The sequence below is a fragment of the Oxyura jamaicensis genome, chromosome 12 (assembly GCF_011077185.1).
Source record: "Oxyura jamaicensis isolate SHBP4307 breed ruddy duck chromosome 12, BPBGC_Ojam_1.0, whole genome shotgun sequence".
Lineage (NCBI taxonomy): Eukaryota > Metazoa > Chordata > Aves > Anseriformes > Anatidae > Oxyura > Oxyura jamaicensis.
The window spans coordinates 7,069,853-7,093,865 of record NC_048904.1 but is presented as its reverse complement, the minus strand read 5'-3'; the positions used below and the strand labels follow the sequence as shown (position 1 = coordinate 7,093,865).

The 24,013-nt window shown below is 47.8% G+C and overlaps 1 long non-coding RNA gene across 3 annotated transcripts in view; it reads right to left on the bottom strand.

Moving 5' to 3' along the window:
• LOC118173156 overlaps positions 1-24,013 on the bottom strand; it is a 192,705-nt gene that overhangs the window by 145,012 nt on the left and 23,680 nt on the right. Inside the window, exon 1 of one of the 3 annotated variants that reach the window (XR_004754062.1) lies at positions 13,359-13,749. The exons of the other annotated variants lie outside the window; for them this stretch is intronic. This is a non-coding gene — a long non-coding RNA (uncharacterized LOC118173156). Of the gene's footprint in view, positions 1-13,358; positions 13,750-24,013 lie in introns of those variants that run through there. 3 annotated transcript variants of the gene reach the window in all.

Here is a 24,013-nt window from a genome sequence, read left to right as displayed (position 1 = left end):
TGCACTCCTGGTACAGTCTGCCCAGGGCCTTTCAGCATCCAGCTCTGTTTTCCACTGCACACAACTTGGTTAAGTTTTAGCTCCTTGTGTTGCGATTTTCCAAAACAACTATCTCAAGCTGGACTTTTCAGCTATTATAAGATTATATCTAAAAAAATAGATTTATTTTTTTTTCCCACAGCCTAACCCTCTGCTATGCCACCCAAATGAGACTAGCTTTTCACCAAGAAATGTTCACGTCCAGATGACTTGGAACAAGTCCACAACATACATTTGCATTATCCTTCCTCTTGAGGAGCAGCGTATAATGGAGGAAGGCCTCAACAGCAGCAGTAAATAAATCCAGTCAATCAAATGACAAATAAATGATGCACAGTTGCACGCTGCGCATGCATCTCAGGTCTGACCCGATGCAGTCTCACTCAGCCAGTCCCCAAGCTGTCCTCAACAGAGTGCCAACCGTGCAATGGTTTACTTGACTGAATTAGGAAAACAAAACAAACAAAACACCAAAAATAGGGAGTGAAGGGAACCACACCCCTCTGTAGACTTCTAGGAGTTGTTAATACTAATTTTAAGCTGTGACCTCAGACCTGGGCCTAAATATCCAGAGGATCTTCACCTTTTAAGCCACAGTTTCCACTTCCCTGCTTACAGCTCATTCCTTAACACAAATATGACTTGATGGTATCTGAAGCATAAATCAGCAATGTGGCTAACATCTCCATCAGCTCTTCTAGGAATAAATGTTGTCATTTAAAAAGTGATCAAGCTTGTACAATTAAGGAATGGAACATCACTTGCAACCCAGGTGATTCTGTTAACACGTTGGATTCCTGCTTCAGGTTTTTGTCTGATAAAGCCACGTGTACAACTGTATGAAAGGTCGTAAGTAGTTGCTGGCAGAGTGGAAAGTCCACATCCAAGGCTTTCTACCATCTTGCAACTGTTGTTTAAGCTTTTAGTTGAATCACTACTTCAGCTGCTGGAGCTGAGTCATTTCATCTGCCTTGTGCATGAACACGCACCAAGCAGCTCCACGCTCGGCGCAAGCACAGGGTAAGAGCAATCAGCTGTGCGGGAGAGTCTATTTCCCCCTGCATGAAAATGCAATTTCATTTTCAGCTGATACCTTTATTTCTATGGTCTCTCAACTCTAGAAACGCAAAGGTTTTTAATGAAGCTATGCAGTCTTCAGGAGCAGAGGTGACTGAGGCATGTCATTATTAAAATCCACACCTCGCACCACTACATCCACGCGCTGTTATAAGACCACTTTGGCCTCTGAGCAAAGCTTGGCTCTTGTACTTAGGGACAGGGGAGGCAGAGGGAACAGGGGTGTGTAAGAGCAGCAACACCAGAGCCTTTGTGGGCCAGCAGCCATCAGCTCACCCACACCACTGCCGTGTGCTCGTTCAGCCCCGGCCCTCCACAACCACAGTGTAGTCGTGGGCTGATGCCAGTTTTCAGAAGGTCTAAAAGAGAAGTTTGGCAGCAGGGCAGCTCTGTCCTGCTGCGCCGATGGAGCCACGGGGGAGCGACCCAGCGTAAGCAAGTTGCTGCAAGGAGAAGGGCTTAGACAGGTCTAAGAACTTTCAGTGGTGCAGAGAGCTGGTGACAGTATTCCATGCTAAAATGATGCACTTCTGGCTTTTTATGTGAATGTCCTTTTATACTGCCCAAATAATTAATTAAAAGAAGTACCAACTCTCTGAAGGTTGTTTCCACAGCTGCCTTTGTATGGCACACGCATGCCATTTGTTGAAATATTATAAGACTTTATAAACATCAAGCATTACTAAAATAGATTTTTTTCCCCACTCACCCTCCCTCCCCCTTCTTCATTTCAAGTCTGTGTAAAACCTTTTGCAAAAGATCCAGATTCTCCCACTGAAACCAAGTGCCACTTGTCTGGAAATAGATATCTCTGCTTCAAAAAGCATCCAGAGCAGATGGGCAGGGACAAGATGCTCTGGCATCACAAGCTCATGCTGTCTCTCTGATTACACATCAGGTCAGAGGGGAGTACATGCCTGGCATTACCTCTTTCAGGCTTCTTTACCAAAGGGACCAACATTTAGCTGAAATGGAGAAGACAGAAATTTATTTCGGTATTGGGGATGCCAAAGTGGATCTGAGTTGCCTTTAAATTCTCCTACTGCTCAGCTTCAGTGCCAGGCCTGAGCAAAAGAGGGACGCACCCACCAAATGCTTTTCAGGAGAGCTGACCAAGAACAGGCAATCCAAACTAAGAGCGAAACCCCACAAGTATTCCCTTCTCTAAAGAACTGGAAAACAAGGACGCTTAGAAGTTCAGGAGCTGCAGTTATTTCAGAACAGGCAGAGCTGCTTGCATCGAGCTTTATTTTTACAGCGTGTGAATAATTTCTCACTTGAAGGTAGCTGGGATCATTCTGCTGTTGGTATCTCTGTCATCAGCGACGCTAAAAATACAGAAACCTCCAAATTCAGCCACGGCGTGCTGTCAGCTCTGGACCCATGCGCATGGCTGCTACGTCCCCTTCACCTGCTGACAGCGAGCAGCAGCAGCAGGCGCTGCCACCTTTCAGCTCTGATGTGCAGCACCAGGCCCGGCCTCTGCGCGCACACACGCAGCTCTTGCTTCCCCATTTATGCCCAACAGTAAATATTTGATTTTTCCTCCTGCTCTGTCAAGGAGCGGCAGCCTGTAATTACAGCTAATCCTGTAAAGGTTGTGGTGCTGTCATGCACTTTTGCTCTCACCCTTGCTCGAGGGACTGCACAGCTGCCTTCACTGCACCACACCAGCAGCTCACGCCCAGCAAGAATGTACATTACCCAAGTTTGCCTATAAAACAGCAGCTAGAGAGCAAGCCAGCAACGAAACCTCCATTTTAATTGATTATTTACATATTCCTTAATGTCCACCCCCTCCAAGAAATTATCTCGCAACATATGAAGATAGCTGTGCTAATTATGATTTCAGTTGCCGTCAAACAGTCTTCAAATGCGGTCCCTCCCATCGGGTTATAAACAAGGTCTCGGGGTGTGGTTTGCTCTACAAGCAGCAATAGCTGCAGCTCCACCAGCAGCGTGTTTTCACCTACAGGGGATTGTGCAACTGCGTGCCACTAGCTGTAGCGAAGGGCAGAACTGGTGTCTACACCGACTTAAGACAAATGCATGGACAAAAAGTCCATTGGATATAGGCTCTGGTTCTGGAAACCTTTAAACAACTGTCTGAGGGAAAACTGAAGAGAGCTGAGGGAGGAATCGCTCTGCACCAGCCACCTCCTGGATCTAGTACCGCTTCGCCACTGCACATCTGGAACTTGAGCGATGAGCCTTGGTCTCACCTCCTTTGGCCGTTGCGGCGAGCCGGCTGGAAGGCAGGCTTCCCACCCGCTTAGACCTAGCAGCAGCCTGATCAGGGGGGCTCTGTGTCCCCATCCTCAATGCCAGGATAAGTGCTTTGGCACAGGGAGGTGAAAACCCTTCATAGTGCTGCTGGGTCTGCTTTGAGATGGCCGTAGGCTGGTCAAACACTGAAATTTAGGATTTGCATTACTTACACCATTGTCTTTGGTCTGGGTTGCACAATGTGGTATTTCATACACTGGCACGGGAATCTCATTCTGTTTCCCTTGGGAGAGTTGCTCCTCTGCCTCTTACAGTACTAGATGTTAAGTTGGTATTTGAAGGTATCTGTAAGGGAACTCGGTATTTTAACAACTTTGTTATCCAGCAACTTTCAGCGCGGTACCAGCTACAAGCAAGAACTTCTCTGACATTATGGAAACAAAGCCAGGGCACCAGGTCTCTCAGAAGACTACAAACGTGACGCATCCAGTATTTTCATTTGCCCAATGTGGCGATGGGAAGATAGAGAGATGGCCTCAAATTCAGCATCAGCACACCACACTTCTTCCCCATGGAAAAGGGGGCGTCCCTCCAGCACGCACCAAGACTGACACCCCGCAGAACAGCCCGACCGTGCCACGGGGGAGGCAGGGACACCAAGCCTGGCTTCCAGAGGAGCCCGGGGCAAGCAGCTGCAGCTCCAGCAATGGCCATCTGAAAGAGCAGCTCCACATCATTTCTGCAGAACCAACAGCAGGACCCGTCACGAGAGAGTTAAAAGAAAACGCTGCCGAGACCACAGAGATTGCTGGCCAAGTCATCGAGGGCTCTTGTACCTCCCATGCCTTTTGTGCTGAAGCATGCAGGTTTTGACGCAGAACTTTGTTCGGTGGAGATAAACCACGTGCCCTCGATGCTCAGCAGTCAGTCTCCCGAGTGCATTGGCCTTCTTTTTGTCCCTTGTATTCGGAAAGATTTATAAAATAATTTTATCGGCTCACTTCAGCGCTCTGAGTTATGTTCTGCAATAATTGTGAAATCCCCACGTGGCAGCTGAACATAACAGAGACATCGCTGCTAAGGGCCTGCTGTGAGTTCTGCCCAGTGCCCGTACACCACAGATGCTCCTACCCCGTGTAACCGAATCAAGCCCACGGCGGTTTCATGTTGGAGGAATTTCTCCAACAAGTCTCACCTCAGCGAGGGAAAAAAAGTTATGCTTCCCTGCCACCCCCAATGGAAAACCAACCCCAAACACGTGGCTTAAGGCCAACAGAGGGCTCTCCCAACCTTTGAGCTAACAATTAACATATTTTAAAAACAAATAACTACATGGTTTCTGTTTTAATCCGTCTCCTCCAGACAGACACTGACGCAAAAAAAGAAGGGCTGCAAATACAAGTGCTAGAGGCTTCTCCTCCTTATATCTGTTCGTCATAGTCACATGCTTTCTCCTCCCCACACATACTTTTTAAAGATAAAATCCTATCTTCAAAGCTGCCTCTTTACACTACATTTCCAACTGCCTCACTGTTTTGGTTTCTGTTTTCTAGACAAATTCCCAGGTCTGAAGCCACTGCCTTTGGGCGCCCACAAGTCGACTTTCAGGTACAGAGCACCTTCAGAGGCAGGAGGCATGTTGTGTTTTTCAAAATAGGGTGCAAACAGTGGCGACAAGGAGATGGACTCCGGAGCACAACAAAGCCCGTGGCTTTGTGGAGCAGGAGCAATGCCCTGGCCCTGCAGAGGTCTCAGACCTGAGCTCGGTTGTATGATTTATTCACTCACAAACTTAAATAGCAGTTACCTCTGCACTTATATTCAAGATGGAGACAGTCCCTTGGAACAGCAGAGGCATCTCCTGAAATGGGTTTGCAAGAAAACTTTTGCATCATGTCTCTGAGCTCCCTTGGACCAGCAGAGCCCACTGATGCCAGCTGAGGTTCAGTTCACACCAGCAGGGACAGGACCGATTGCTATTAAACTTGCAACATTCTGTTTTTGAAATTGGCTGATTGTGCCTGAGCCATTAAGTGCTTCTGGAAGGCTGATGGACTGATGTTATTGATTGGGGTGATGTGGCTGCCAACAGAGCGGCTGCACAGAGCATTTCAGAGCCCAATTTTGTTGCAACACTAAACTGCATTGTCCATAAAAGCCTTGGAAAAAGGCTGTCATCAGAGCTTTGTGATCAGTCACCTCCTAGAAACGCTGCCAAAACTGCCTCCACAAGGCTTCTTCAGCAGGTCTCACTGCTCTTGCCTTCACCTCCTGTTCCCTGGGACTGGCTTTTCTCCCCCGAACATTTCCTGCTTGCCTGTAATGCTCTTGCCCCCCTTGCAGCCTCCAGCATCCCAGCAGCCTCCTGAGCTCCCCGTCCCCACCAGCCCTCGTGGCAGGGGCAGACCACAAGGACACAGGTCCTGCAGGTACCAGCTTGGTCCCCCAGCATGGTCACTGGCTGGGGACTGCTGGCACAGGCTACAGAGCACGTCCCTCACGCTTATGAATTATCTCCTTGCAGTTTTGTTATCAAAACTGGAACAGGTTTGCTTAACGCCTCCCTGAGTTTTCTAAGGCCGATTCTTCACTGTTGCCCTTAAAAAACAGTAACACAACTGGGATTCCCTTGAGGCTGAAGCTAGAAGGTATATAAACATTCACATTATGTTCCTTCTTAGGGGATCCCCTGCCCCTTCACAAACTGCCCAGGCATAATAAAACAACGAGATTGAAGCAGGCAAACACACACTGAAATATCCACCATAAAATTTCAGTGCCCAGGTTTTCCCACCAATAGCCTTCAGCTTAAGCACGTGAAATTGGGCTAGTGCTATGAAAACAAGCATTGCTTCAGCTTCGCAATCAAACTAGCAGGAAAAGGAGGAGATCTGGGCAAGCTCCCCCACCCCCCGGTGCAACCAGGTGCAGAGCCACACAGCTGGATACAGAGACAGCTCGGAGGCAGCTCCCTAGTTTTTGTAGAAAACTGGAGCAATTGAGGCTCAGCAAATTTAGGCCCTGGCTAATTCTATGGGAAACAGCTTCCTGGGTGTCTGTTGGTTGGAACTGCAGGCTGCCAGCTTCCCATATTACCTTGGTAAAATACCGGAATTAAGCTGGCTGGATAGGTCTCAAAGGCACTGGGTATGAATACACCGCATCCAGTCCTCCCTCAGGGAGACGTTTGCTATAATGCAAACAGGATTCCTAAACCGGGAAAATCCTAACAGGAGCGGTTCCTTCACCCAAGCAGGACCAGCAGATCAAGGGACGTCAGTAATCACAACTGAAAAGCACAGTCCAAATTGCCCAAGTGCCTGTCTGACAGATTAGAGCTGCTCCCACTGGCGTCCCTCTGTGTCCCCGATAAATCCTGTCTCTCTTCTAGACAGAGGGGAGGCTGCTGTGAAAATGACACTCCAGGTCATGCAAGATCACTTTGCACTGAAAAATGCTTACACTCAATTTCTCTCCAGTTCAGTTAGCCTTTGGGCCATCTTCCTAACTTTGACAGTAACATCTGTCACATAAAATCAGTTCTGGAAGCTTTTTCTTTTTTTTTTTTTTTTTTTTTTTAATTTCTTTATATGAATGTTCTGCAATTGAAAAGGCAGAAGGCTGACAGGAGCAGGGAAAGGAGGACTGAGCACATCCCAGTGGAGTAACAGAGGACAAGGTTAGAAAATGTGAAAAATGTGAAAATGCCCACATGCTGCTGCTGCTACAGCACCACTGCTGCAGCCACAGCGGTCCAAAGATGGTTCAACCAATTCACACCTCCCCAAACTTTTGCAGCTTCCAGTTCAGACATGAAAAAGATCTTCAGGGCCATTTCTTCCCAGTTTCATTCCCAGTTGCAGCAGCTGTTTTATTCTGAGATATTCTTCTCAGAACTCCCGTCTTGCTGGCCCTAGCAGAGACAGGCATCTGGCTGTCTTTGTCCAACATCCTGCACTTTGCCTGTGTTTTCCCAGGCACAAAAGCCAGTGTATCATCCTGAACAGCTTCTCAGAAGCAGTTACGGAACTGGAACAGCAGCCAATGAGGACAATGACACTCCAGCAGGAGGGGAACAATTCTGGTCCCATGCCCCAGCCCGTCCCCAACAGGACAAGGACATCACCTCCAGCAGGAGCAGCGTCAGCCAGCGCTGGCTCCTCCCCTGGTCCTGGGTCAGAGCGGCTGAGATTTCATCACAAGGCCTGGGAATGGGGATCAAGTCATTAAACAAGAATCCCTGTTTCCATTCAAGTGGTTAGAAAGAAAAAGGAAACACTCCACATCACCAGATTCATGATTGCCAGAGGCTTTTGGTGCTGCAGGTCGCAATTAGCAGCCACCCAGCCATTAGCAGAGGTACTGGCTTGCTGTGCTTTCTGTACCAGGTGTGCATACAGCACTGTCAAAGCTTTAACTCACAGCTGTTTGGGGGATGGCAGATACACCCTGTGGGACAAATGTAAATGCCTCCCCTGGTCAAGTCTGTCTCAGACACCATTCAGTGGAACTTCATAAGATTAGCCCTTCAGGCAGAGCTGAAGATATCCTTTAATGCTGCACTGAAACGGTCACCACCAATTCCTGTCTGTCTCAGTAGAAGCTAATGCCAGGCCTCTGTGTGCGGCCCTGACTTTCTCTTCAAAGATTTATCAGGTTCACACCATAGAGCTGCTATCAGCTAGCTCTTAAAAACAGCATTGGAGTGCACGGGCGTGAGCCTGCTCACAGTTCCCCATATTAAGCCAAGAACAGAACTTATGCCTTATTGCTTATAGGGGAAAGAGAACAAAACTGAAAGTGCCATAAATAAATCAAAGGCCAATTGCTGCCCTTAGCTGTACACAAGATGGAAGGCATCATCTAGGACAGACAAGATAATCGAGTCTGAGGAAGCATGCCGAGGACAGGGCTGCGTGCTGTCTCTGCCTCTCACCCCACAGACACTGCCAGCAAGGCAAAGTCTGCTGCTCCTTGCGCAACCACACGGACTCTGGACCACACCACAGGCAAGTGCGGACGACGGCGGCCAGCCCAGGCACATCCAAGACCCACAGCTGGGGGAGCCAGGAGAGGCACCCGCCAGCAGGATAGGTGCAGCTGCACAGAGCTGGCACAGGGACAGCCATCCACGATCCCTCTCCTTCAGCGGGTTTTTCAACAAGAGGGGACAACTCTGTGCCAGGCGCTCTGCTGACACAGGTAGGCAGAGCTCCACAGATACCAGTGCCTCTGCCAGTGGCTGACAGCTGAGGACCGGCTCTGAGTCGCCTCAACCACATCGGCGCCTGCTGCATTTCAAGTGGGAGCGAGATGGTTTGGGTTTTCTCAATGCACCTTTCAAGCCACAGTGAAGAGAAGCCAGGAGGGAAAGATGAATGCAGTATTTACATAAAGCAATGAATGGACTTACTAGAAAGGATCTCCTAGTGCCAGTGCTTTTCCCTCAGCGAGGTTTCACTGCATTGCTGTATTCCCCTTTGGTTTGTCAGCCATCTTTCTCCTTTATTAGGAAGGAAACATTCATGCCCTGCAGCTCATTCAGATGGCAAGACTTGAAATATTGCATGCATGCTCCACACCAAAAAAACATTCAGCCTCAAACATTTTCTTTTAGGAAAACATCTCCAAAATGCAGTACCAGGAGGATCAATTCAGGTCATGCTGCCACAACCCAGCCTTAACTTCGTTCCCCCTGGCACAGCGGTACTTCTCCGTGCTTTCCTCCTTGAAGAATTACATCTCACAGAAACCTGGCCTTGCTCTTAGCTACTCCAAAACCTGAGCCAACGCGGTAGCAGGGCTGGCTTTAATACACCTTGACCCTTTCACTAGTTAAGGGTTATAAGAGGCTCTAACAATATCAGGGCAATTCTTCTCCTAGCCCTGGCAACAGAAAATGAAGCAAGCTCTCCCAGCTGCAACAAGGGAGTGGGAGCAGGGACAGCATTGAGACTTCAAGGGAAAGCTCCCACGACTTTCTTATCATAGGACTATTTCCTTCCTCTTTGCATCAATTTTTCCTGCCTGGACTGAATGCTGTAGCTGTGTCATAATGAAAAACTGTTTCTGTTACAGCACATGGGAAATCCATTTTCATAGAAACTCAGGTTTGCTACAGGTGAAAGGAGTTGTGCAAAAGGAGCCTGTTAAAATGTAACCCGTCATCGGATGTACCGGTTAATCATCCACATGGAGGCTTGTCCCCTCTAATAATAATTTTCCATGGTTGCAGAATTAAAACTTAACTGGTCATTGGCTTCAGAAATGACCTTGTCTGACAGGGAACAGAGAAGGGGAAACAACAGTAACATGACCTTCCAATGTAAATTCTGGATGAGGACAGGAGGGGAGAAAACCACTGCTGGTACATTCCAGCTGACTCGCGATTGACTTCAACCTGCCGCTAACCTCCTGCCTAGGGGCAGTAGGGTCGTGCCAACTAAAAAGGGTGAACTGAGCACTGCATTTTCACGAAGACGCCTACCAACATGGTTTATCAGGCACACAGGAACACTCCGGGGAAGGCCCAGAAACATCACTGCATTTGGAGCTGACTGTGCCAGCAGGGATGGATGCCTTTCTGCACAGCCACCCCAGGCACAGGGCTGGGATGCTGCAGGGACAAGAGATGGAAACATCACAAAAGTATTTAAAAATCCAGAGCACAGATGAAAGAGTGACCAAACAGATACAAAGTGTAACAACCCCCCTCACGGCATCCAGGATCAGCAGGAAAAAAAAATAAGAGATTAAAACACTCTTATACTCACAATGTTAACACAATTTTACCACGGAACCTGCTGCAACTCCAGCATCACACGTAGAACTACTTTAGCCTGCTACTGATGGGGCAGAAATGAACTTCTTCCAAACAGACAATGAAGCAAGCAAAAGAAAAAGACAAAAATCACTAGATGTGAAAACCTCTGCTTCCTATGCCATCCAAGTCAGACTTCACCTGGCAGCCAGGTCTACTCAGACAAGATGCTAGGGAGCCAGGGCTGGTCACACATGGTCACCATCCACTTCCAGGGATGGAGTCGGGGAAAATAACGCACAACCAGATTTTTTTAAGGGAACTCATTCACGCAGCAATGTAGAAAAGTGACTAGATGGACTTCCAAAACAGAAAAATCTGTTATCATCTGTTTTTTTCTTTCAAAAAGAACCTTACTTAAGGCACTTCATTGACTCTGAGTAAAATTTAAGCTTAACTTATCTGAAAATACAACTCACTCCAGTAGGTGATAAACCAACAAAGAAAAAATCCTTCGTTTATGTAATTATGTATCCCAAGGCCTAAGATAAAATGTAACTTAAGTTGGTCAAAATGGTGGTTGTTCAGCATCTCAGGGAATGCTTAAGTAATCATTAAAAAAGGTTTGTTCAAATCACGTCAAAATTTTGGAAATCCTCACAAACCAAGAGCTCCTCAGCCAAAAGACTCTTTCCCTGCTTGTGGTCTTGGTTTCACTGAACATTTGCAACGTGCAGGCTTGGAAGACAAAGCCCCTGGCAGGGCTGCTGATGGGCTGAAGTCTCCAAGCTTCCCTGGCACTCCGCTTCAAGCCAGCTTCCCCGGGTAGATCGCCCAGCAGCTGCAGGCCTGGCAGTTCCAGATCCACCCAGCTGTTTTGCCCACAAAAAAAAAGGGATCTCCGGTCAGGTACTCAATGAGATCTTGCTGTTTTGGGAACTGTCCATGAGGAAATCTGGAGCTGCACTTCAGACTCTGCAGAAGCTCACAGAGACCAAAACACCATCATCTCAGTGACCTTGGTTTCGTGGGAAATCTGCCAACCAACTTCAGTGACCCTACCTGCAGATACAGCTTGAGATCTCGTGAAGAAAAAAAAAAGAAAAAAAAACACTGTAAAAAGGAAGAAAGGACATTTGGAAGAATGCTGCAGCTGTGATGCACGGAGTATTTATTGTTGGGTACCAGGAAAATTCTCCAGCACCATGAAGAGTAAGAAGATGCCATTTACATTTGTTGCCTGGTTTCAGCAAGCTATTTTGTACTAAATTTCCCTGCTGATCCAGCTGCATCACAATAGCAGGTGTCTGCTAACATCAATAACACGTTATTGCATTTTTCCCTTCCACCTTCAGGTGGAAGAGACACAATGCATCACTACACAATAGAGGAGGAAGAAGACGCTGCCTAATTTCCCATAGGATGCAATATTTATCCTGTAAGTGCGGATTAACTGAATAACTTGCTAGCTTTGTGTCAAGGCTTGTAAGAAGTGGTGACTAATCCTAGCTAGTGGGGATTAACAATGTTTGCCATGGGAAATGCGCCAGACTTTTCAATTATATCGTGTCTTACAAACAGACTGCAATAGCTCTGCATGAATACTATTGTGTTCTTGCCGCAGCACCATGATAGCAGGGTCCATCCTTTCTGGTTTTCAATGCCACAGACTGGAGTGCAATGAGGTCCCCAGCAAGACCATCCCATGGATGTACGGCAGTACCAGAGCCTTTTCTTCTCTAGAGCAGGGCAAGGGGAGGGGAAGGATCAGGCCTGCATCCTGATCCCTTCAGTTACATCCTACCAAGTATACGCCGCTTGTGCTGCTTTTGGTAGACTCTGTCACAGGAACACAATAGGAAGCCAACACAGTTTCACAGTAAATCACTAATTCGGCTTCCTATAGCCCCCCTACATGCTCAGTGCAAAGCCAAGCACTTGCATTTAAACCATTTTCAAGCTTGTGCCCTTTTGGAGGAGTCTGGTCTTGGATGGAGCTGCTGACCCTTGGGAGAGCTGCGGAGGGCTCTGGCCACAGCAGGACGTCACCCCCAGCCAGCCAGTTCAAGACAGGGGCAGCCCGGGCAGTACGGAAGAGGTGTGGGTCACCTTGCAAAGGAGGCACTGAAAGCGCAGAGGGGAAGACCAGGGCAGTCACTGGTGGTACTGGTACTGCTAGGACTAAAACAGAACTGCAGAAGCTCTCTGAGGTTGTTCCACTCGTTTCTTCAGTCAGCCACAATGATGGAGCAAACGTGACTGGTATGCACCAAGCAACCCCAGAGGTCCTTGGAAGAAAACTTTCCTTTCTGCCCTTTTCCAAACAGCTGCACAGCATAGCCAGGGGTGCAGAACTGCAACGGCAGGTGATTTTTGATGCCCGGCTTTCATGGTGCAGTGCCAGAACAATTTGAACAGCTTCTGTATCTTTATCCTGCTCTTGGAATCACAGAACCACGTAGGTTGGAGAAGACCTCCAAGATCATCCAAGTTCAACCATCAACCTGGCTTACCAAGTCCCATCACCAAACCCTGTCCCTGACTGCCACTGCATTCCCTGACCTACATAAGGTCAAATTACTGACCTTATTAATTACAGCTAAATCACTGGCCTTAGCGACCTGCATACACTAGTAGCTAGAGGGCAACAAAACCCTGAGAGGGCACAAACTACAACAAGCATCCAAGTGCCCAGAGCAGCCTCTCCCCCATGATGCTGACCACACTGCAGACTCCATTCTGGCTTGCTGGAGGTGCCATGGGGACACCCCAAGCACTGCAGCCATGCAGAGGTGCCTCCCTCAGCTGGTTACTTCACTGCCCTCCGCACAGTGCCAGGGAGGTGTAAGGCTCACTGCAGTGCCTGGGAGAGGTCTGTGCCATGGCAGGGCCCTTCCTGGCCACTCCAGATCATTTCTGCACACCCACGGCCAGATCGAGGGGTTCAGTCGGAGACAGTTTGGATCTTCCGCTTGGTCTTAAAGACCTCTGGATAAAAACCAATCAAAACCAAAACAAGTCACAGAGGCTAGCCTTGTAAATATTGTTCTTCCACTCACTGACTTGACAGACCCAGGAACCAAGCTGTTCACCTTGTAACTCTGCTGCTGGTAAGCTGCATTCAGGCATACCTATGGGAAGCTTTATGCATTGCGAAATACAAAAATCCCTTTCTGTGCTCCTCTCAGAGCTCTCTTAACAAGCTACCTATTACCCTTAATTTTTCCCACATGTACCAGTAGTTATTACAACTTACCTGTGCTCCAAGGCGTTTGGGAATAACAGTAGCACAGAGGTACCTGGAGGTGAAGGAACATCCATTTATGCACAAGATACATGCAGCCGAACAGGACGTTCTGCAACGGCGTGTCTGCCCAGTGACAGCCGTTCCAGCACATCTGAGATGTGCCGGTCCTTTCTCAGAGCAGGGACTATTGTTTTTCTTTTAGTTGGCGTGGAAGCAAAATGTTTTGGGAGTTTGCAAGAAGTTGAAATGACAGCATCTCACTCAATAAACTGCTCCATTTGAGGACACTTTGAGCAGGTACATCCATACAATGCTCTTTTTGCTGTCTCTTTCTCCTTATAAAACAACAAGAGACCATTACACACACAGGCTACATGCAAAGAGTCAGTCCTCCCTCCCCTTTGCCCCACTGAAATAAGAGGCTGGAAGCAAATCACCTCAAGTTGTTCACATTAATTAAAATGTCCTGTGCTTTGGGCCAGCAAGAGAAAACGTCCCAGGTGAAGGACTCCACAAGGCCTCCCGGTCCCGGTGACTGCAGTGGTCTCCACAAGAAGCTTAGTGGAAAGGCAGCAAAACCCCTCATGAAATGGACTGCAGTCAATTGACAAGGCCATTCTGTGGGACACGATACTTAAATCCATCTTCTGCATCGTAATACAGAGAGGGGATTGGAATCTGGGGCTTGTGCCTCTCCCATGAGTGCCTTCACTAGCTAATGACATGGGAAAGCACCACCAAAGGGAAAAGCACCACCATGCACTGGCTTTCTGAGTATTTCCATGTGAAATACCTCATTTCCAGTGTATCTGTTTAGCTGTAGTTATTTGCCAAACACGAACAAGTGCAAGGAGCTTAAGACTGACTGAAAACACACTTTGGGGAAAAACAAGCTGGAAGCAGTAGGAATGACAAAGGTGAGCTCACACACGTGTCTTATGGCTACTGTTTATCACCAGGTCTCTGGTGACTGGTGCAAACAGGGCTAGACACCATCACCTCCATGTTACAGGACAGCAAACAGGACAGGAGGGCAGGGCAGGACCTCCACAGGCAGCGCTGTGCTCCACGGAGCTGCACTCCATCAACAGGTTGGCCTGGGAGGTTTTTGTTTTTCATGTATGGACAGCTTGGTATCAGCAGAGATAAGTTTCCTGTCTGTATGCAGTTATTGAAACGATGAAGTTAAACATTTTGATCTATTTCCCATTCAAATATTCCTACAATCTTACAAGTCCTCCTTGTGATTTTCAGGGAGCTCTGAAGTGAGCTGGGAGCCAGGAGAAGCCCCTCTCTTTTCAGTAGGCAGGTCTGCAATGTCAGAGGAGCCACAACCAGAAGTGGGGATGACATGGAGCAGGGTTCAAGCTGTTGCTTACCCCAGGCCTACCAGCGCAGGGTCCTCGCTTGCTTGGCTGCACCCAACAGCAGGGCTGGGCAAGAAAGCGGAAGCTGGAGGTGGAGATAAGACAGCAGCAGCTGCAGGGACCTGGTGAGCTGTGGGGAGGGGGCAGGAAGGACAGGGAGACCAGAGATGGGCAGGCTTTGGGTAGGGAGGAAGGTGATGGAATTGAGACCTACTCCAAAGACACTGGGCTTTGCTACTCCAAATCCTGCTTGTTGAAAGCTTGGGACAGAAAACCATGGGCAGTCTCAAAGAAAGCTTCAGTCATTTACAGGCTGCTGTAGAGAGCTGCTCCCTCAACAACTGGAAGTCCTGCCTCCATCTGTCCATGCCTGCCTTCCTTCTGCTGAACATTATGTTTAATGAATCATGCAACAACCTCTTTTCCTTTATTTGCCAAAGAAACATATGTGTATGGGGGGGGGGCAATTACAGATTCAGAACGTGACACCAGTTCATGTGCCTCTGAGCCTGACCACACCCTGGTATAGCAACTTGTCACAGGTGTTTAGACATAGCAGTAATCGGCGTTTGTACAAAAAACGTGATGCAACAGTACCACCACCACCCAGCAGAGGAGAAGATGCCTTTCTGTGCCATGGAGATAGGCTGCACAGCACTGCCCTGCAGCCTGATGGGAAAAGGAGTTGCATTAATTTCTCCAAAGCATGCTCTAACCAATAAGCTCATTAACTTCATCACCGGGCAACGTTTCTAACCTGCTGTGGAACACAGGCTCGATGGTATGGCCACCAAGCTGTACATCTGGGGGGCCCAAGCCCAAACACCTTCAAAATGAGCAAGTATCAGAAGCTGGGCAGAAGCCCCACGCTGTTCCAACCAGCCACGTGTAGCTAGTGAGGGCCACACGCAGCTGAGTCAGGTGCCCATTCCCTTTTTCTCTATGACTTGGCCTTACTCCCACGGAGCCACAACATAGTGTAAGCGCTGCCCACATGTAGCCCAGGACCCTGCAGTAACACAGGATTTGCCAAATGGAAACAGAGCTGCAGCAGCTTCTGCTTGAGCTTTGCACCAGACCGGCAGCAGCAGGCGGGGACAAGTGCCAGCCTCTGCTCCCCTCCCTGCCACCACCGCGCAGCACCCAGAGCCCAGCTGCTGCTCCGACAACTTCACCGTGCCACCTCCAACCTCCTGTGGCACCCAACTTTACACCTTGTACAGTGCAATCCCAGAGCCACTTGAGATTTCACCTACCACAGTGGAAGCAAACCATCCACAAGCAATTCAAGCACTCCTCCTAACAACCTCTAATTTCTAAGTACCCAGCCTCTCCTACCATATGGCATCTCCTTGTGTTTGCACCAAGTCATGGAGAAGCAAATCAGACGAGCTGTCTGTCCCACGCTACTGAGACTCCTGCTTAGTTTGCAGCAGGGTTCAGCAGCAGAATCATTGGGGGGACTCTGACAGGAGAAGTCAGGGCATTTCTGGTTCACAGGCACGCTCCCAAGGCTGAGGGGAGTACTGGCAGAATGGCTGCTTCTCCTACAGGTGTCACAGAGCACATGTTGAGATAAGAGATCGTTAGCAATTCACTTATACAAAAGTAATTGTATGAAACTGAGACAAACTAGAGAGCCTAACTCTGTTACCAAATCTGAAATCGGTATTTTTTTATACCTTTATTTATTTTATATTTATATTTTCGTCTTACTCAGACTAAATATTAGGAAAAACTTTTTTTACCATGAGGGCAGCCAAACATCAGAACAAGCTTTCTAGCAAGGTGTCTGATGCCCCGTGGCTGCCAATGTTCAATGCCCTCTGTAATAGATTTTAACTTTTGGTTAGCTCTCAAGTGTCCAGGCAGTTGGACTTGATCTTTGCCCATCCCTGCAAACTGAACTATTCTAATTCCAATCTCTGTGTGCAGAGACAGAAGAGGAAAGAGCAGCAAACTGTAGCTAGAGAGAAATGAAGGCTCAGAACAAATCCCAGTTCCCTCCGTAGACCAGCTGTAGTCCAGATACCAACAGCATGGAGGGTACTCAAGGAAAAACAAGGGAGAAAAATTATAAAACAACAAGAATTTTTAAAAACAAGTGTCACAACTTGTTCTCGACTCTAAAAGATATGGTACAAACTCAATTTTTCATGTCCTGCTGTGTTACGTTGTGGACACAGCCCCTCTTAGCTGCCTGCTGGTCCTCTAACAGTGAGGCAGACACGCTTGCCATCACCAGTTCCTCCCAGCCCCTCCGACTGGGAGGGCACCCAGGGTGGGCTGTCTGGGAGGACCATCGGCAGGAACAGCAGGGCACAGGCAAGATGCACTGAGCCCTTTCCCCTTGTGAACCCTCATGCCCCAGGCAACAGCCAAGGCTTGTGGGTCGAGGCACCAATTAAGCACAAGCAAGGATAAAATCTCCAATTATTAATTTATTACCACCTTGTGCAATGAGCTCAAGGAAAGCTCCCACATGGTGGCATGCCATTTAAGCCATGCATTACTGGCAGGCAGGCAGCAAGACGGAGGTGCCAGTGGGGAGCAAGATGGGGAACGTTCAGATTCGTGGCAGTCTCTGGCCAGAAACTGCATCTCTCTGGGTGCACCTGAAATCACTGAGCGTGTGGCTAAAGGAATCAGGCAAGGGGCATAAGGAAGAAAATGATGAGAGACTGTATGAATTCTACCATAACTCCCCAGCCATCCATATATTCTGGGCTGTCAGCATGTTTGCAATTAGTAAATAAGCAATCATTTAACTTCACCTGTCCCAAACACCTGCTCAGAGCAGGTCCCAGGCTGCAGAGGCCTGGCTGGGTTTCCAGACCCCATGTGAACCGTCATCATGGAGAAACAGGAGACAAGCCTATAGCAGACAGGCACAGCAGCCCCCGTAAGCAACTTACTCATCTGCTTCTGTTCCATAACCCAGCTCAAAGATTGGGTGGAAAGTCCTGGGATGACTGGGCAAACATTTCGCACACCGAGTGACTCACAGACATGCAGCCTGTGCTGTCCTGAGTTTCCTCTAGCCCTCATACCCTGAGAAACCATCAAAAAAAAATAAATAAGAAAGGGAACAAAGCTGAAACATGTTAGTGCAAAGCCAGTCTAGCTGATCTATTACACTCAACAGGAACCTCTCCTCTTACTTCAGCAGGCTGCTTACCAGGCCAAAGTGAAACACAATTAGCTCCTATTGACGGCTCTTTGCTGAAAAGACAGACACCCTGAGTGAAGGTTTCCGTGGAAGAGACAGCCACTTCAACTCCACAGCCCAGGCCAGTAACTTCTCAGGCAGTCTGAGCAGAGAAGAGACATGAAAACTCTTGCCTTCAGACGGGAAAGGGTTCGCATTGAAGTTAACTCTGCGCACACAGGCAAAGAGAAGTTCATCATCAATTTTCTTCTGCAGCTCTAATCTCTGGAGTTGAGGAATGCTTCAGATTCCCATCTTTACAGCGTAACCCTTTATGCTTCTGCTTTGGAGGATGCAAGTTTTCCGTTCAAGTCCAAGCAGAACACCCAGACTAAGACTTAATCTCACAGAATCATGTACCCAAAACATTTAACTGTGTGCCTAAACTCGTGTGCACGAGCAGCCTCGCTAAAAGCAGGCTGTAAGCTGAGCACCAGCTTTGTCAAACAGAAAATTATGCTTTGCTTAAAAAACAACCAAAAAAAAAAAAACACAATTATGTTTGCACAAATGTGCAATGTGGTTATGGAACTGCTTCTCCCAGCTGAAGCTGCACACATCTCCTGGCTCCTGTTCCAATACGGACTACAAGCAGTAAATTGACCTGTGTGCATGTGTTGGGATGAGGCAGATAAGGGGGATAAAGAGAGGAAGAAACACAGGGCGTGTCTGCAGTGTACAACAGAGCACAATGCCGGGTTGGGATGGCAGTGCTGGGATGCTGGATTGTTGTGTGCACGCATGCTGAGAAGTACAAAAGTATGAATAAATATATGTACACACACATATACACACATTATATACATATATACATGTATATACATACAATGTATATATATTGTACACATACAATGTATATACATACATTAAAAAAAAAGTAGGAGGTAAGAATGGCTCTGACAAAGCAAAATCAAAGGACAGCACCATTTTGCTGGCCCGCGGCCACACCGAGCTATTCCCTGGCGCACCTAGAATGCACAGGCCAGCTAGAGCACAGCGCTAGAAAAAAACTTAAGGCAAGCAGAAGGCAGGGTGGGAGAGGTGAGCATTTCTGTAACTCCACACAGATGAAAACCAAAAAGGTGAGGAGTTGTTATAGCCTGTGGGTTGCTACATATTGGTGCGGCTGTGGCAATCCTTAGGGCAAGAGGAAGAATTTAAAGAAGAACTCCTGAGAGTTGAAAAGGCCAGTCGTGATTAATGACAGAGGATTAACTCACGTAACGAAATCAGCTCCTGCATAGCTTGCAGGTGCCCTGCACAGCCTTGGAAGCTGTCTCCAGCACCCAGGACATGAGGAAACACACTACCACAGAACTCATTCCCAATACTTATTCCAAGGGACACGTGTCCTTCCAGCTCCTGTTCATTAACCCATGTAACTTAAGGCAGACGCGTCTCCTTGCTTACCTCTCTGGGGGCAGGACGGAAGAGGTGATGCAGGGCGGTGCATTCACAGGGCCCACCAGCTGCATGGCACAGACCTCGGCGATGGCTCGGTATCCCAAAGCAGAGCACTGGAAGGAGACAGAGCCACAGAAACCTGACCTTGTACTCATAATTGATTGCTGTTTTTTTCAGGAACTTCTAAAAACTACAAGTAAAATGAAATTTGACATTGATTCTTTGTGCCAAAATGGGAGAACAGGAGAGGAAAAACAAAGCCCCTCTTCACAAAAAGGGGAGTAAGAAATTCTTTGAGTCTTATCCTTACCCACAAGAGTCCTAATTTCAACCTTTTCTAATAAATAATAAAAAGAAAAAATCATCAGAACATTGTGGCCAGTTTGCATTTTACTCTATTCCCTAGGACATGCATCTTATGGGCCTGGAAACAAGATAGCAGTTGTCAGACAAACAGGCACATTTTTCACTTGAAGTGTCAGTTTTGCTTAAGGACCTTTCTCTCACCCACCAAGTAGGCTGTTTCTGGAAATGCTCTATTTCACGCTGGTGTTCAACCAGCAAGAATTTCACAGCTTCATTGCAAAAGGCCGAGGCTGGTACTGGACCATACCTCCACAGGTTCAGAACTGAGCCTTGACACTTATACATGATTTCACCACTCAAACCAAAAGCCAAGCCTCATCTTGCCAATACCCAGTCTCTGCAGCTATTAACCATTCCCTATTGCTCCAGGCCTTCTTTTCAAGTGAGACTAGTTAATCAGCAGCTGCAGGTGTCCCAGTATTCTGCTCTTCACTGCCCTCCCAGCATCTTGTCCCCACCAGCAACTGAAAGGAGCCAGAATGCCTTTATGCTTAAGCTCATGCCAGCACAGGAAGGACAAAGGCGCACACAGGAGAAGATGGGATTATCTGCTTGGCTGCCGCTTGCTCTGAAAGAGTTGCAAAGTCCAGGATGGTAAAATTTCCGTCTGAGCTTGCACTTTCTGTGATGTAACCTCTCCTAAATGAACTTAAAACAAAACAAAATGGACAAAACAAAACAAACAAAAAAAGAGCTGCTGAAAACTCCCATACAAACTGTCCCATTATAGCCCGCTGACATGATGAAGAGCTGGAAGCTTTTGTTCGGCAAATAGACGAAACACAAGCCTGTTTCAAACCCCAACAGTTTGGGTGGCACCAGCCCCAGGACTGCTGATTGTCTAGCTTTTAGTTCCTTCTCCCAAAGGCACATGCCACCGTGACATTTAATTAACGGAAGCTTCCTGGGACACCCCTCTCCCAGAGAGAATCCTGGCTCCCCAGAAGCCAAGGAGATGAACTTTCTGCCCTGCCGCCCACTGGGCAAGCTCTGGTACCCCAGGATTTCTCTTGGGGTCTCCTCCCTTGTCCTCCTGCTTCAGGACAGCAGGACCCCAAAGCCTCGGCCTAGAGGCGAGCGGAGCTTTGTGCCATCCCTGTTCTTCCTTCCAAAACCAGGGGAAGCCCCTCCTGCCCTGTCAGATCTAATGGGAAACAAGGGTTTGGGACCCACTTTTCAAAGGACGAGGAAAGCACTGTATTTCAATGACAAGATTCAGCTTAACACAGCCTCTTGAGGAGATGGAAGTTTCAGGAAACACTTATTCCCATTCAGCTAACCAGGACTGACACAACCCAGGCAAGCTCCAGCTTTGTGAACCCAGTGATGGTGTAACACAGCTCTCAGCAACGAGCACTTGTCCAAATACTGCAAAGTGCTCTCAAATTCACGGAATATTCCACAAGCATAGACACCCTGCAATGAAATTAAGTGTTGGTGAACCAATCCACACAAATATTCCTTCCGTTCTTTTTCTGAATCTTATACAACCCCCCCTCCCCCCCTTTTTTTTGGTCTCTACCCAACAATTAAACCACTAGTGCATTTCTCAGCTGCTTAGTTTAAAAAGTGTACAGCCACACTTCCTAGGAAACTCGTCTGAACTTCAAGAAGGAAGTCCTCAACATAATCCAATCCAAACTGCATGCAAGAGCCATTTGTACTTATCTAGCCTAGATGATTTTTCTAGGGCTGTAATTACAGTGGAGTTTTACATACATGCATTTGTTTTAAATACACTATCAGGCTAAAGGTATGGCACGGAAACAGGCTCTGCAATGAGGGGGAAGAGGAGCACTTGTCCACAGAGTATTTGCTTTGTTCACTGATAAATACTCAAGGCAAAACCATTTTTTCCTCCCAGAAAGACAAATGGGACCAGTGCAGCGACCAAGCTGACCTGCCAAAGTGAGTCCCTCAGGTGGAGTGGGTTCTCAGAGAAACAGGAAGCCCCCCTCTTTTGGCCCTTTGGAAACCCTCCTGTGCCCAGCAGTGGGGACAGACGACGAAGAACACAGGCAACCCCACCGTCCCAGCAGAACTAACCCCTGGGTCCCTGACAGGTTGTCCCCATCAGACAGCCAACCTCCCTCCCACTCCAAGTTCTTTCGTGGCTCACAGAAAACAGATCCTTCAAGCACCTCGGCACAAATCCTGGGACGTGCCCCAGACGCAGGCTGAGCACAGCAGCACGGTGACAAGGCTTTGGGCATGTCTTGGGAGGAGCACTTGGCTGGCACTGACCCAGCTGCCAAGTCACCCAGGGCAACTGCCTGCCGGAGCCAGCCCCGAGGACTCATTTCCCCAGCAGTAATTTCTACAGTGCTTGGGCTCCTCACTGTTTACCTTAAACCTCAGCCATTTCTGTTAGTGCTGCGAAGGCGTGGAAGACTCATACAACTATTGTGCTGATCAGCACAAACTAGGCAACTGCTTCTCTGCAACTCCCTGCCTGGCACAAGCCTCCTCTTATCGGCGGGCCCTTGGCAAGCGGGGTGCTGCTGGCTCTCTCCAGCTAGCCTTTGCCTCCACCACCTACATCTCTGTTTATGTTACTTTCCCAATGCAATTGCAAATATGATAAAGGTTAATCTGGTACAGAAGGTAAATAGGGTTACACAAAGCTGGATTTAGCAATTTAGTTTTATTGGCCACTAAGGAAGGCAATTCTTCGATGCAGGTAATGAGGAGATAGCCAACCCAGATAAACGATCTGTGCAATATAAACATCCTCCCAAAAGCCTGCTCCCTGCTTGCATAAGCACTGTAATCATGAAAGCAATTCTTAATGGAGCCACTTGGCAGAGGCCCTGGTACAGCAAGTTGTGAGCCTCTCCCTAGCTGATGGACCAGCTCCAAGAGCATGTTACTACAGTGTAGTAGCGTAGCTGGAGGGGAAGAGGTGGAAAGCTGCACCAAGTCTGCAGGTAGAGGCACTGGAGCAGGGCCAGGCCTCCTCTGACATGTCACCTGTGTGGTTTGGAGCAGGTCACTTATCCCCTCTGTGCTCAACTCTGCATCTGCAAATTGAAACTGATGATTCTCCCTTGGTGCCCCATCTCTCTCAAGGGTTGTTTCTTCCGTACAGGTAAGTACTTCTGACCGAACATGTTACTATCATTCAGAAGCTGGCAATAATGTTGCTCCTAAGAAGTGAATTTTCATTTCTCCTGAGCTTCCAGTATTTGTTCACAGCCTTAAGGAAGGGAAGATTAAACAAACCAAGGCCTTGGTTTCCTGTGCCAGCACTCTGTCTTCTTTCACCTGTCTACACCAAAACTTAGGACAATCCACAATGCTGAAAGGAAAATTTTTGCATCCCATGTTTTGTATTGTTTGGTTTTGTTTTCTCCTTTGCTATCAAATTTAGCACAGAAGTGCCAGCTCTGCCTTACCTCTCAGCAGAGATGCTGGCAGCACTTCCCACTTTCCCACTGCATGGCCTCCAGTCAAGCCAATGGCTTGGCCACTACGCAGCAGGGCACATTCCTCAGGAGGTTCAGTCTGCTCCACAGCTCCAGCTTTCTGGCAGGCCAGGACCAAAGTACGCAAGCCAGGAGGCAGGGGGAAGTCTCAGGAAACACTCTGGCCCTGTGTTTTCCACAAATTATTAAAAAAAAAAAAAAAAGCTGTATCAGAGGCAAGTGATGTTAGTGTTACATGGGCCACCATGGAATTACCTCCAGAATGCAATCAGACTGACCAAACTTCTGGATTTTGAGATATGTCAATAGGTGAGTTAAAACAAACCTTTGGCAGAAGTACGAATCATACTTGTAAAGATAATGGGCTTTTTCTTGCAAGCACTGAGCAATCTGGAGTTTAATCTCAATCCCAAATCTTCCAAAGCTAACATAAGTGTTTGCATCAGCATCAATAATCCATCAAGGATTTTCTCAGCTACACAGACCCCCTGGCACAAGGAAGATGGGTTGCTCTTGTAGAACCACGACCTATAGCAAGAGTGCAATTTTACTTTCTAATAATAAAAAAAATAAAAAAAATAAAAAAAAAAAAAAAGGATCTGCTCGACCACAGGGAGCCTCATGGTGCAAAACCTACTCAAACATCCTGGTTTTCCTCACTCACCCTTTTGTACAAACCACCTTCAAATGCCCACATCCCAGCTCATGGACAAGCAGTTTGTTCTTCACTGAAGGTAAGAGGAAGGCTGCAAGCACCTTGGTGTTGGTGTGTGGGGGTTGTGAGGTGGTTTGGATTTTTTGAGCCACCCATTCAGCTTCAGCATTTGATACACTCCACAGTGGCATTACTGTGCCCATTACTGAGGACACAGACTTTTTTTGGGTGGTGGGGGG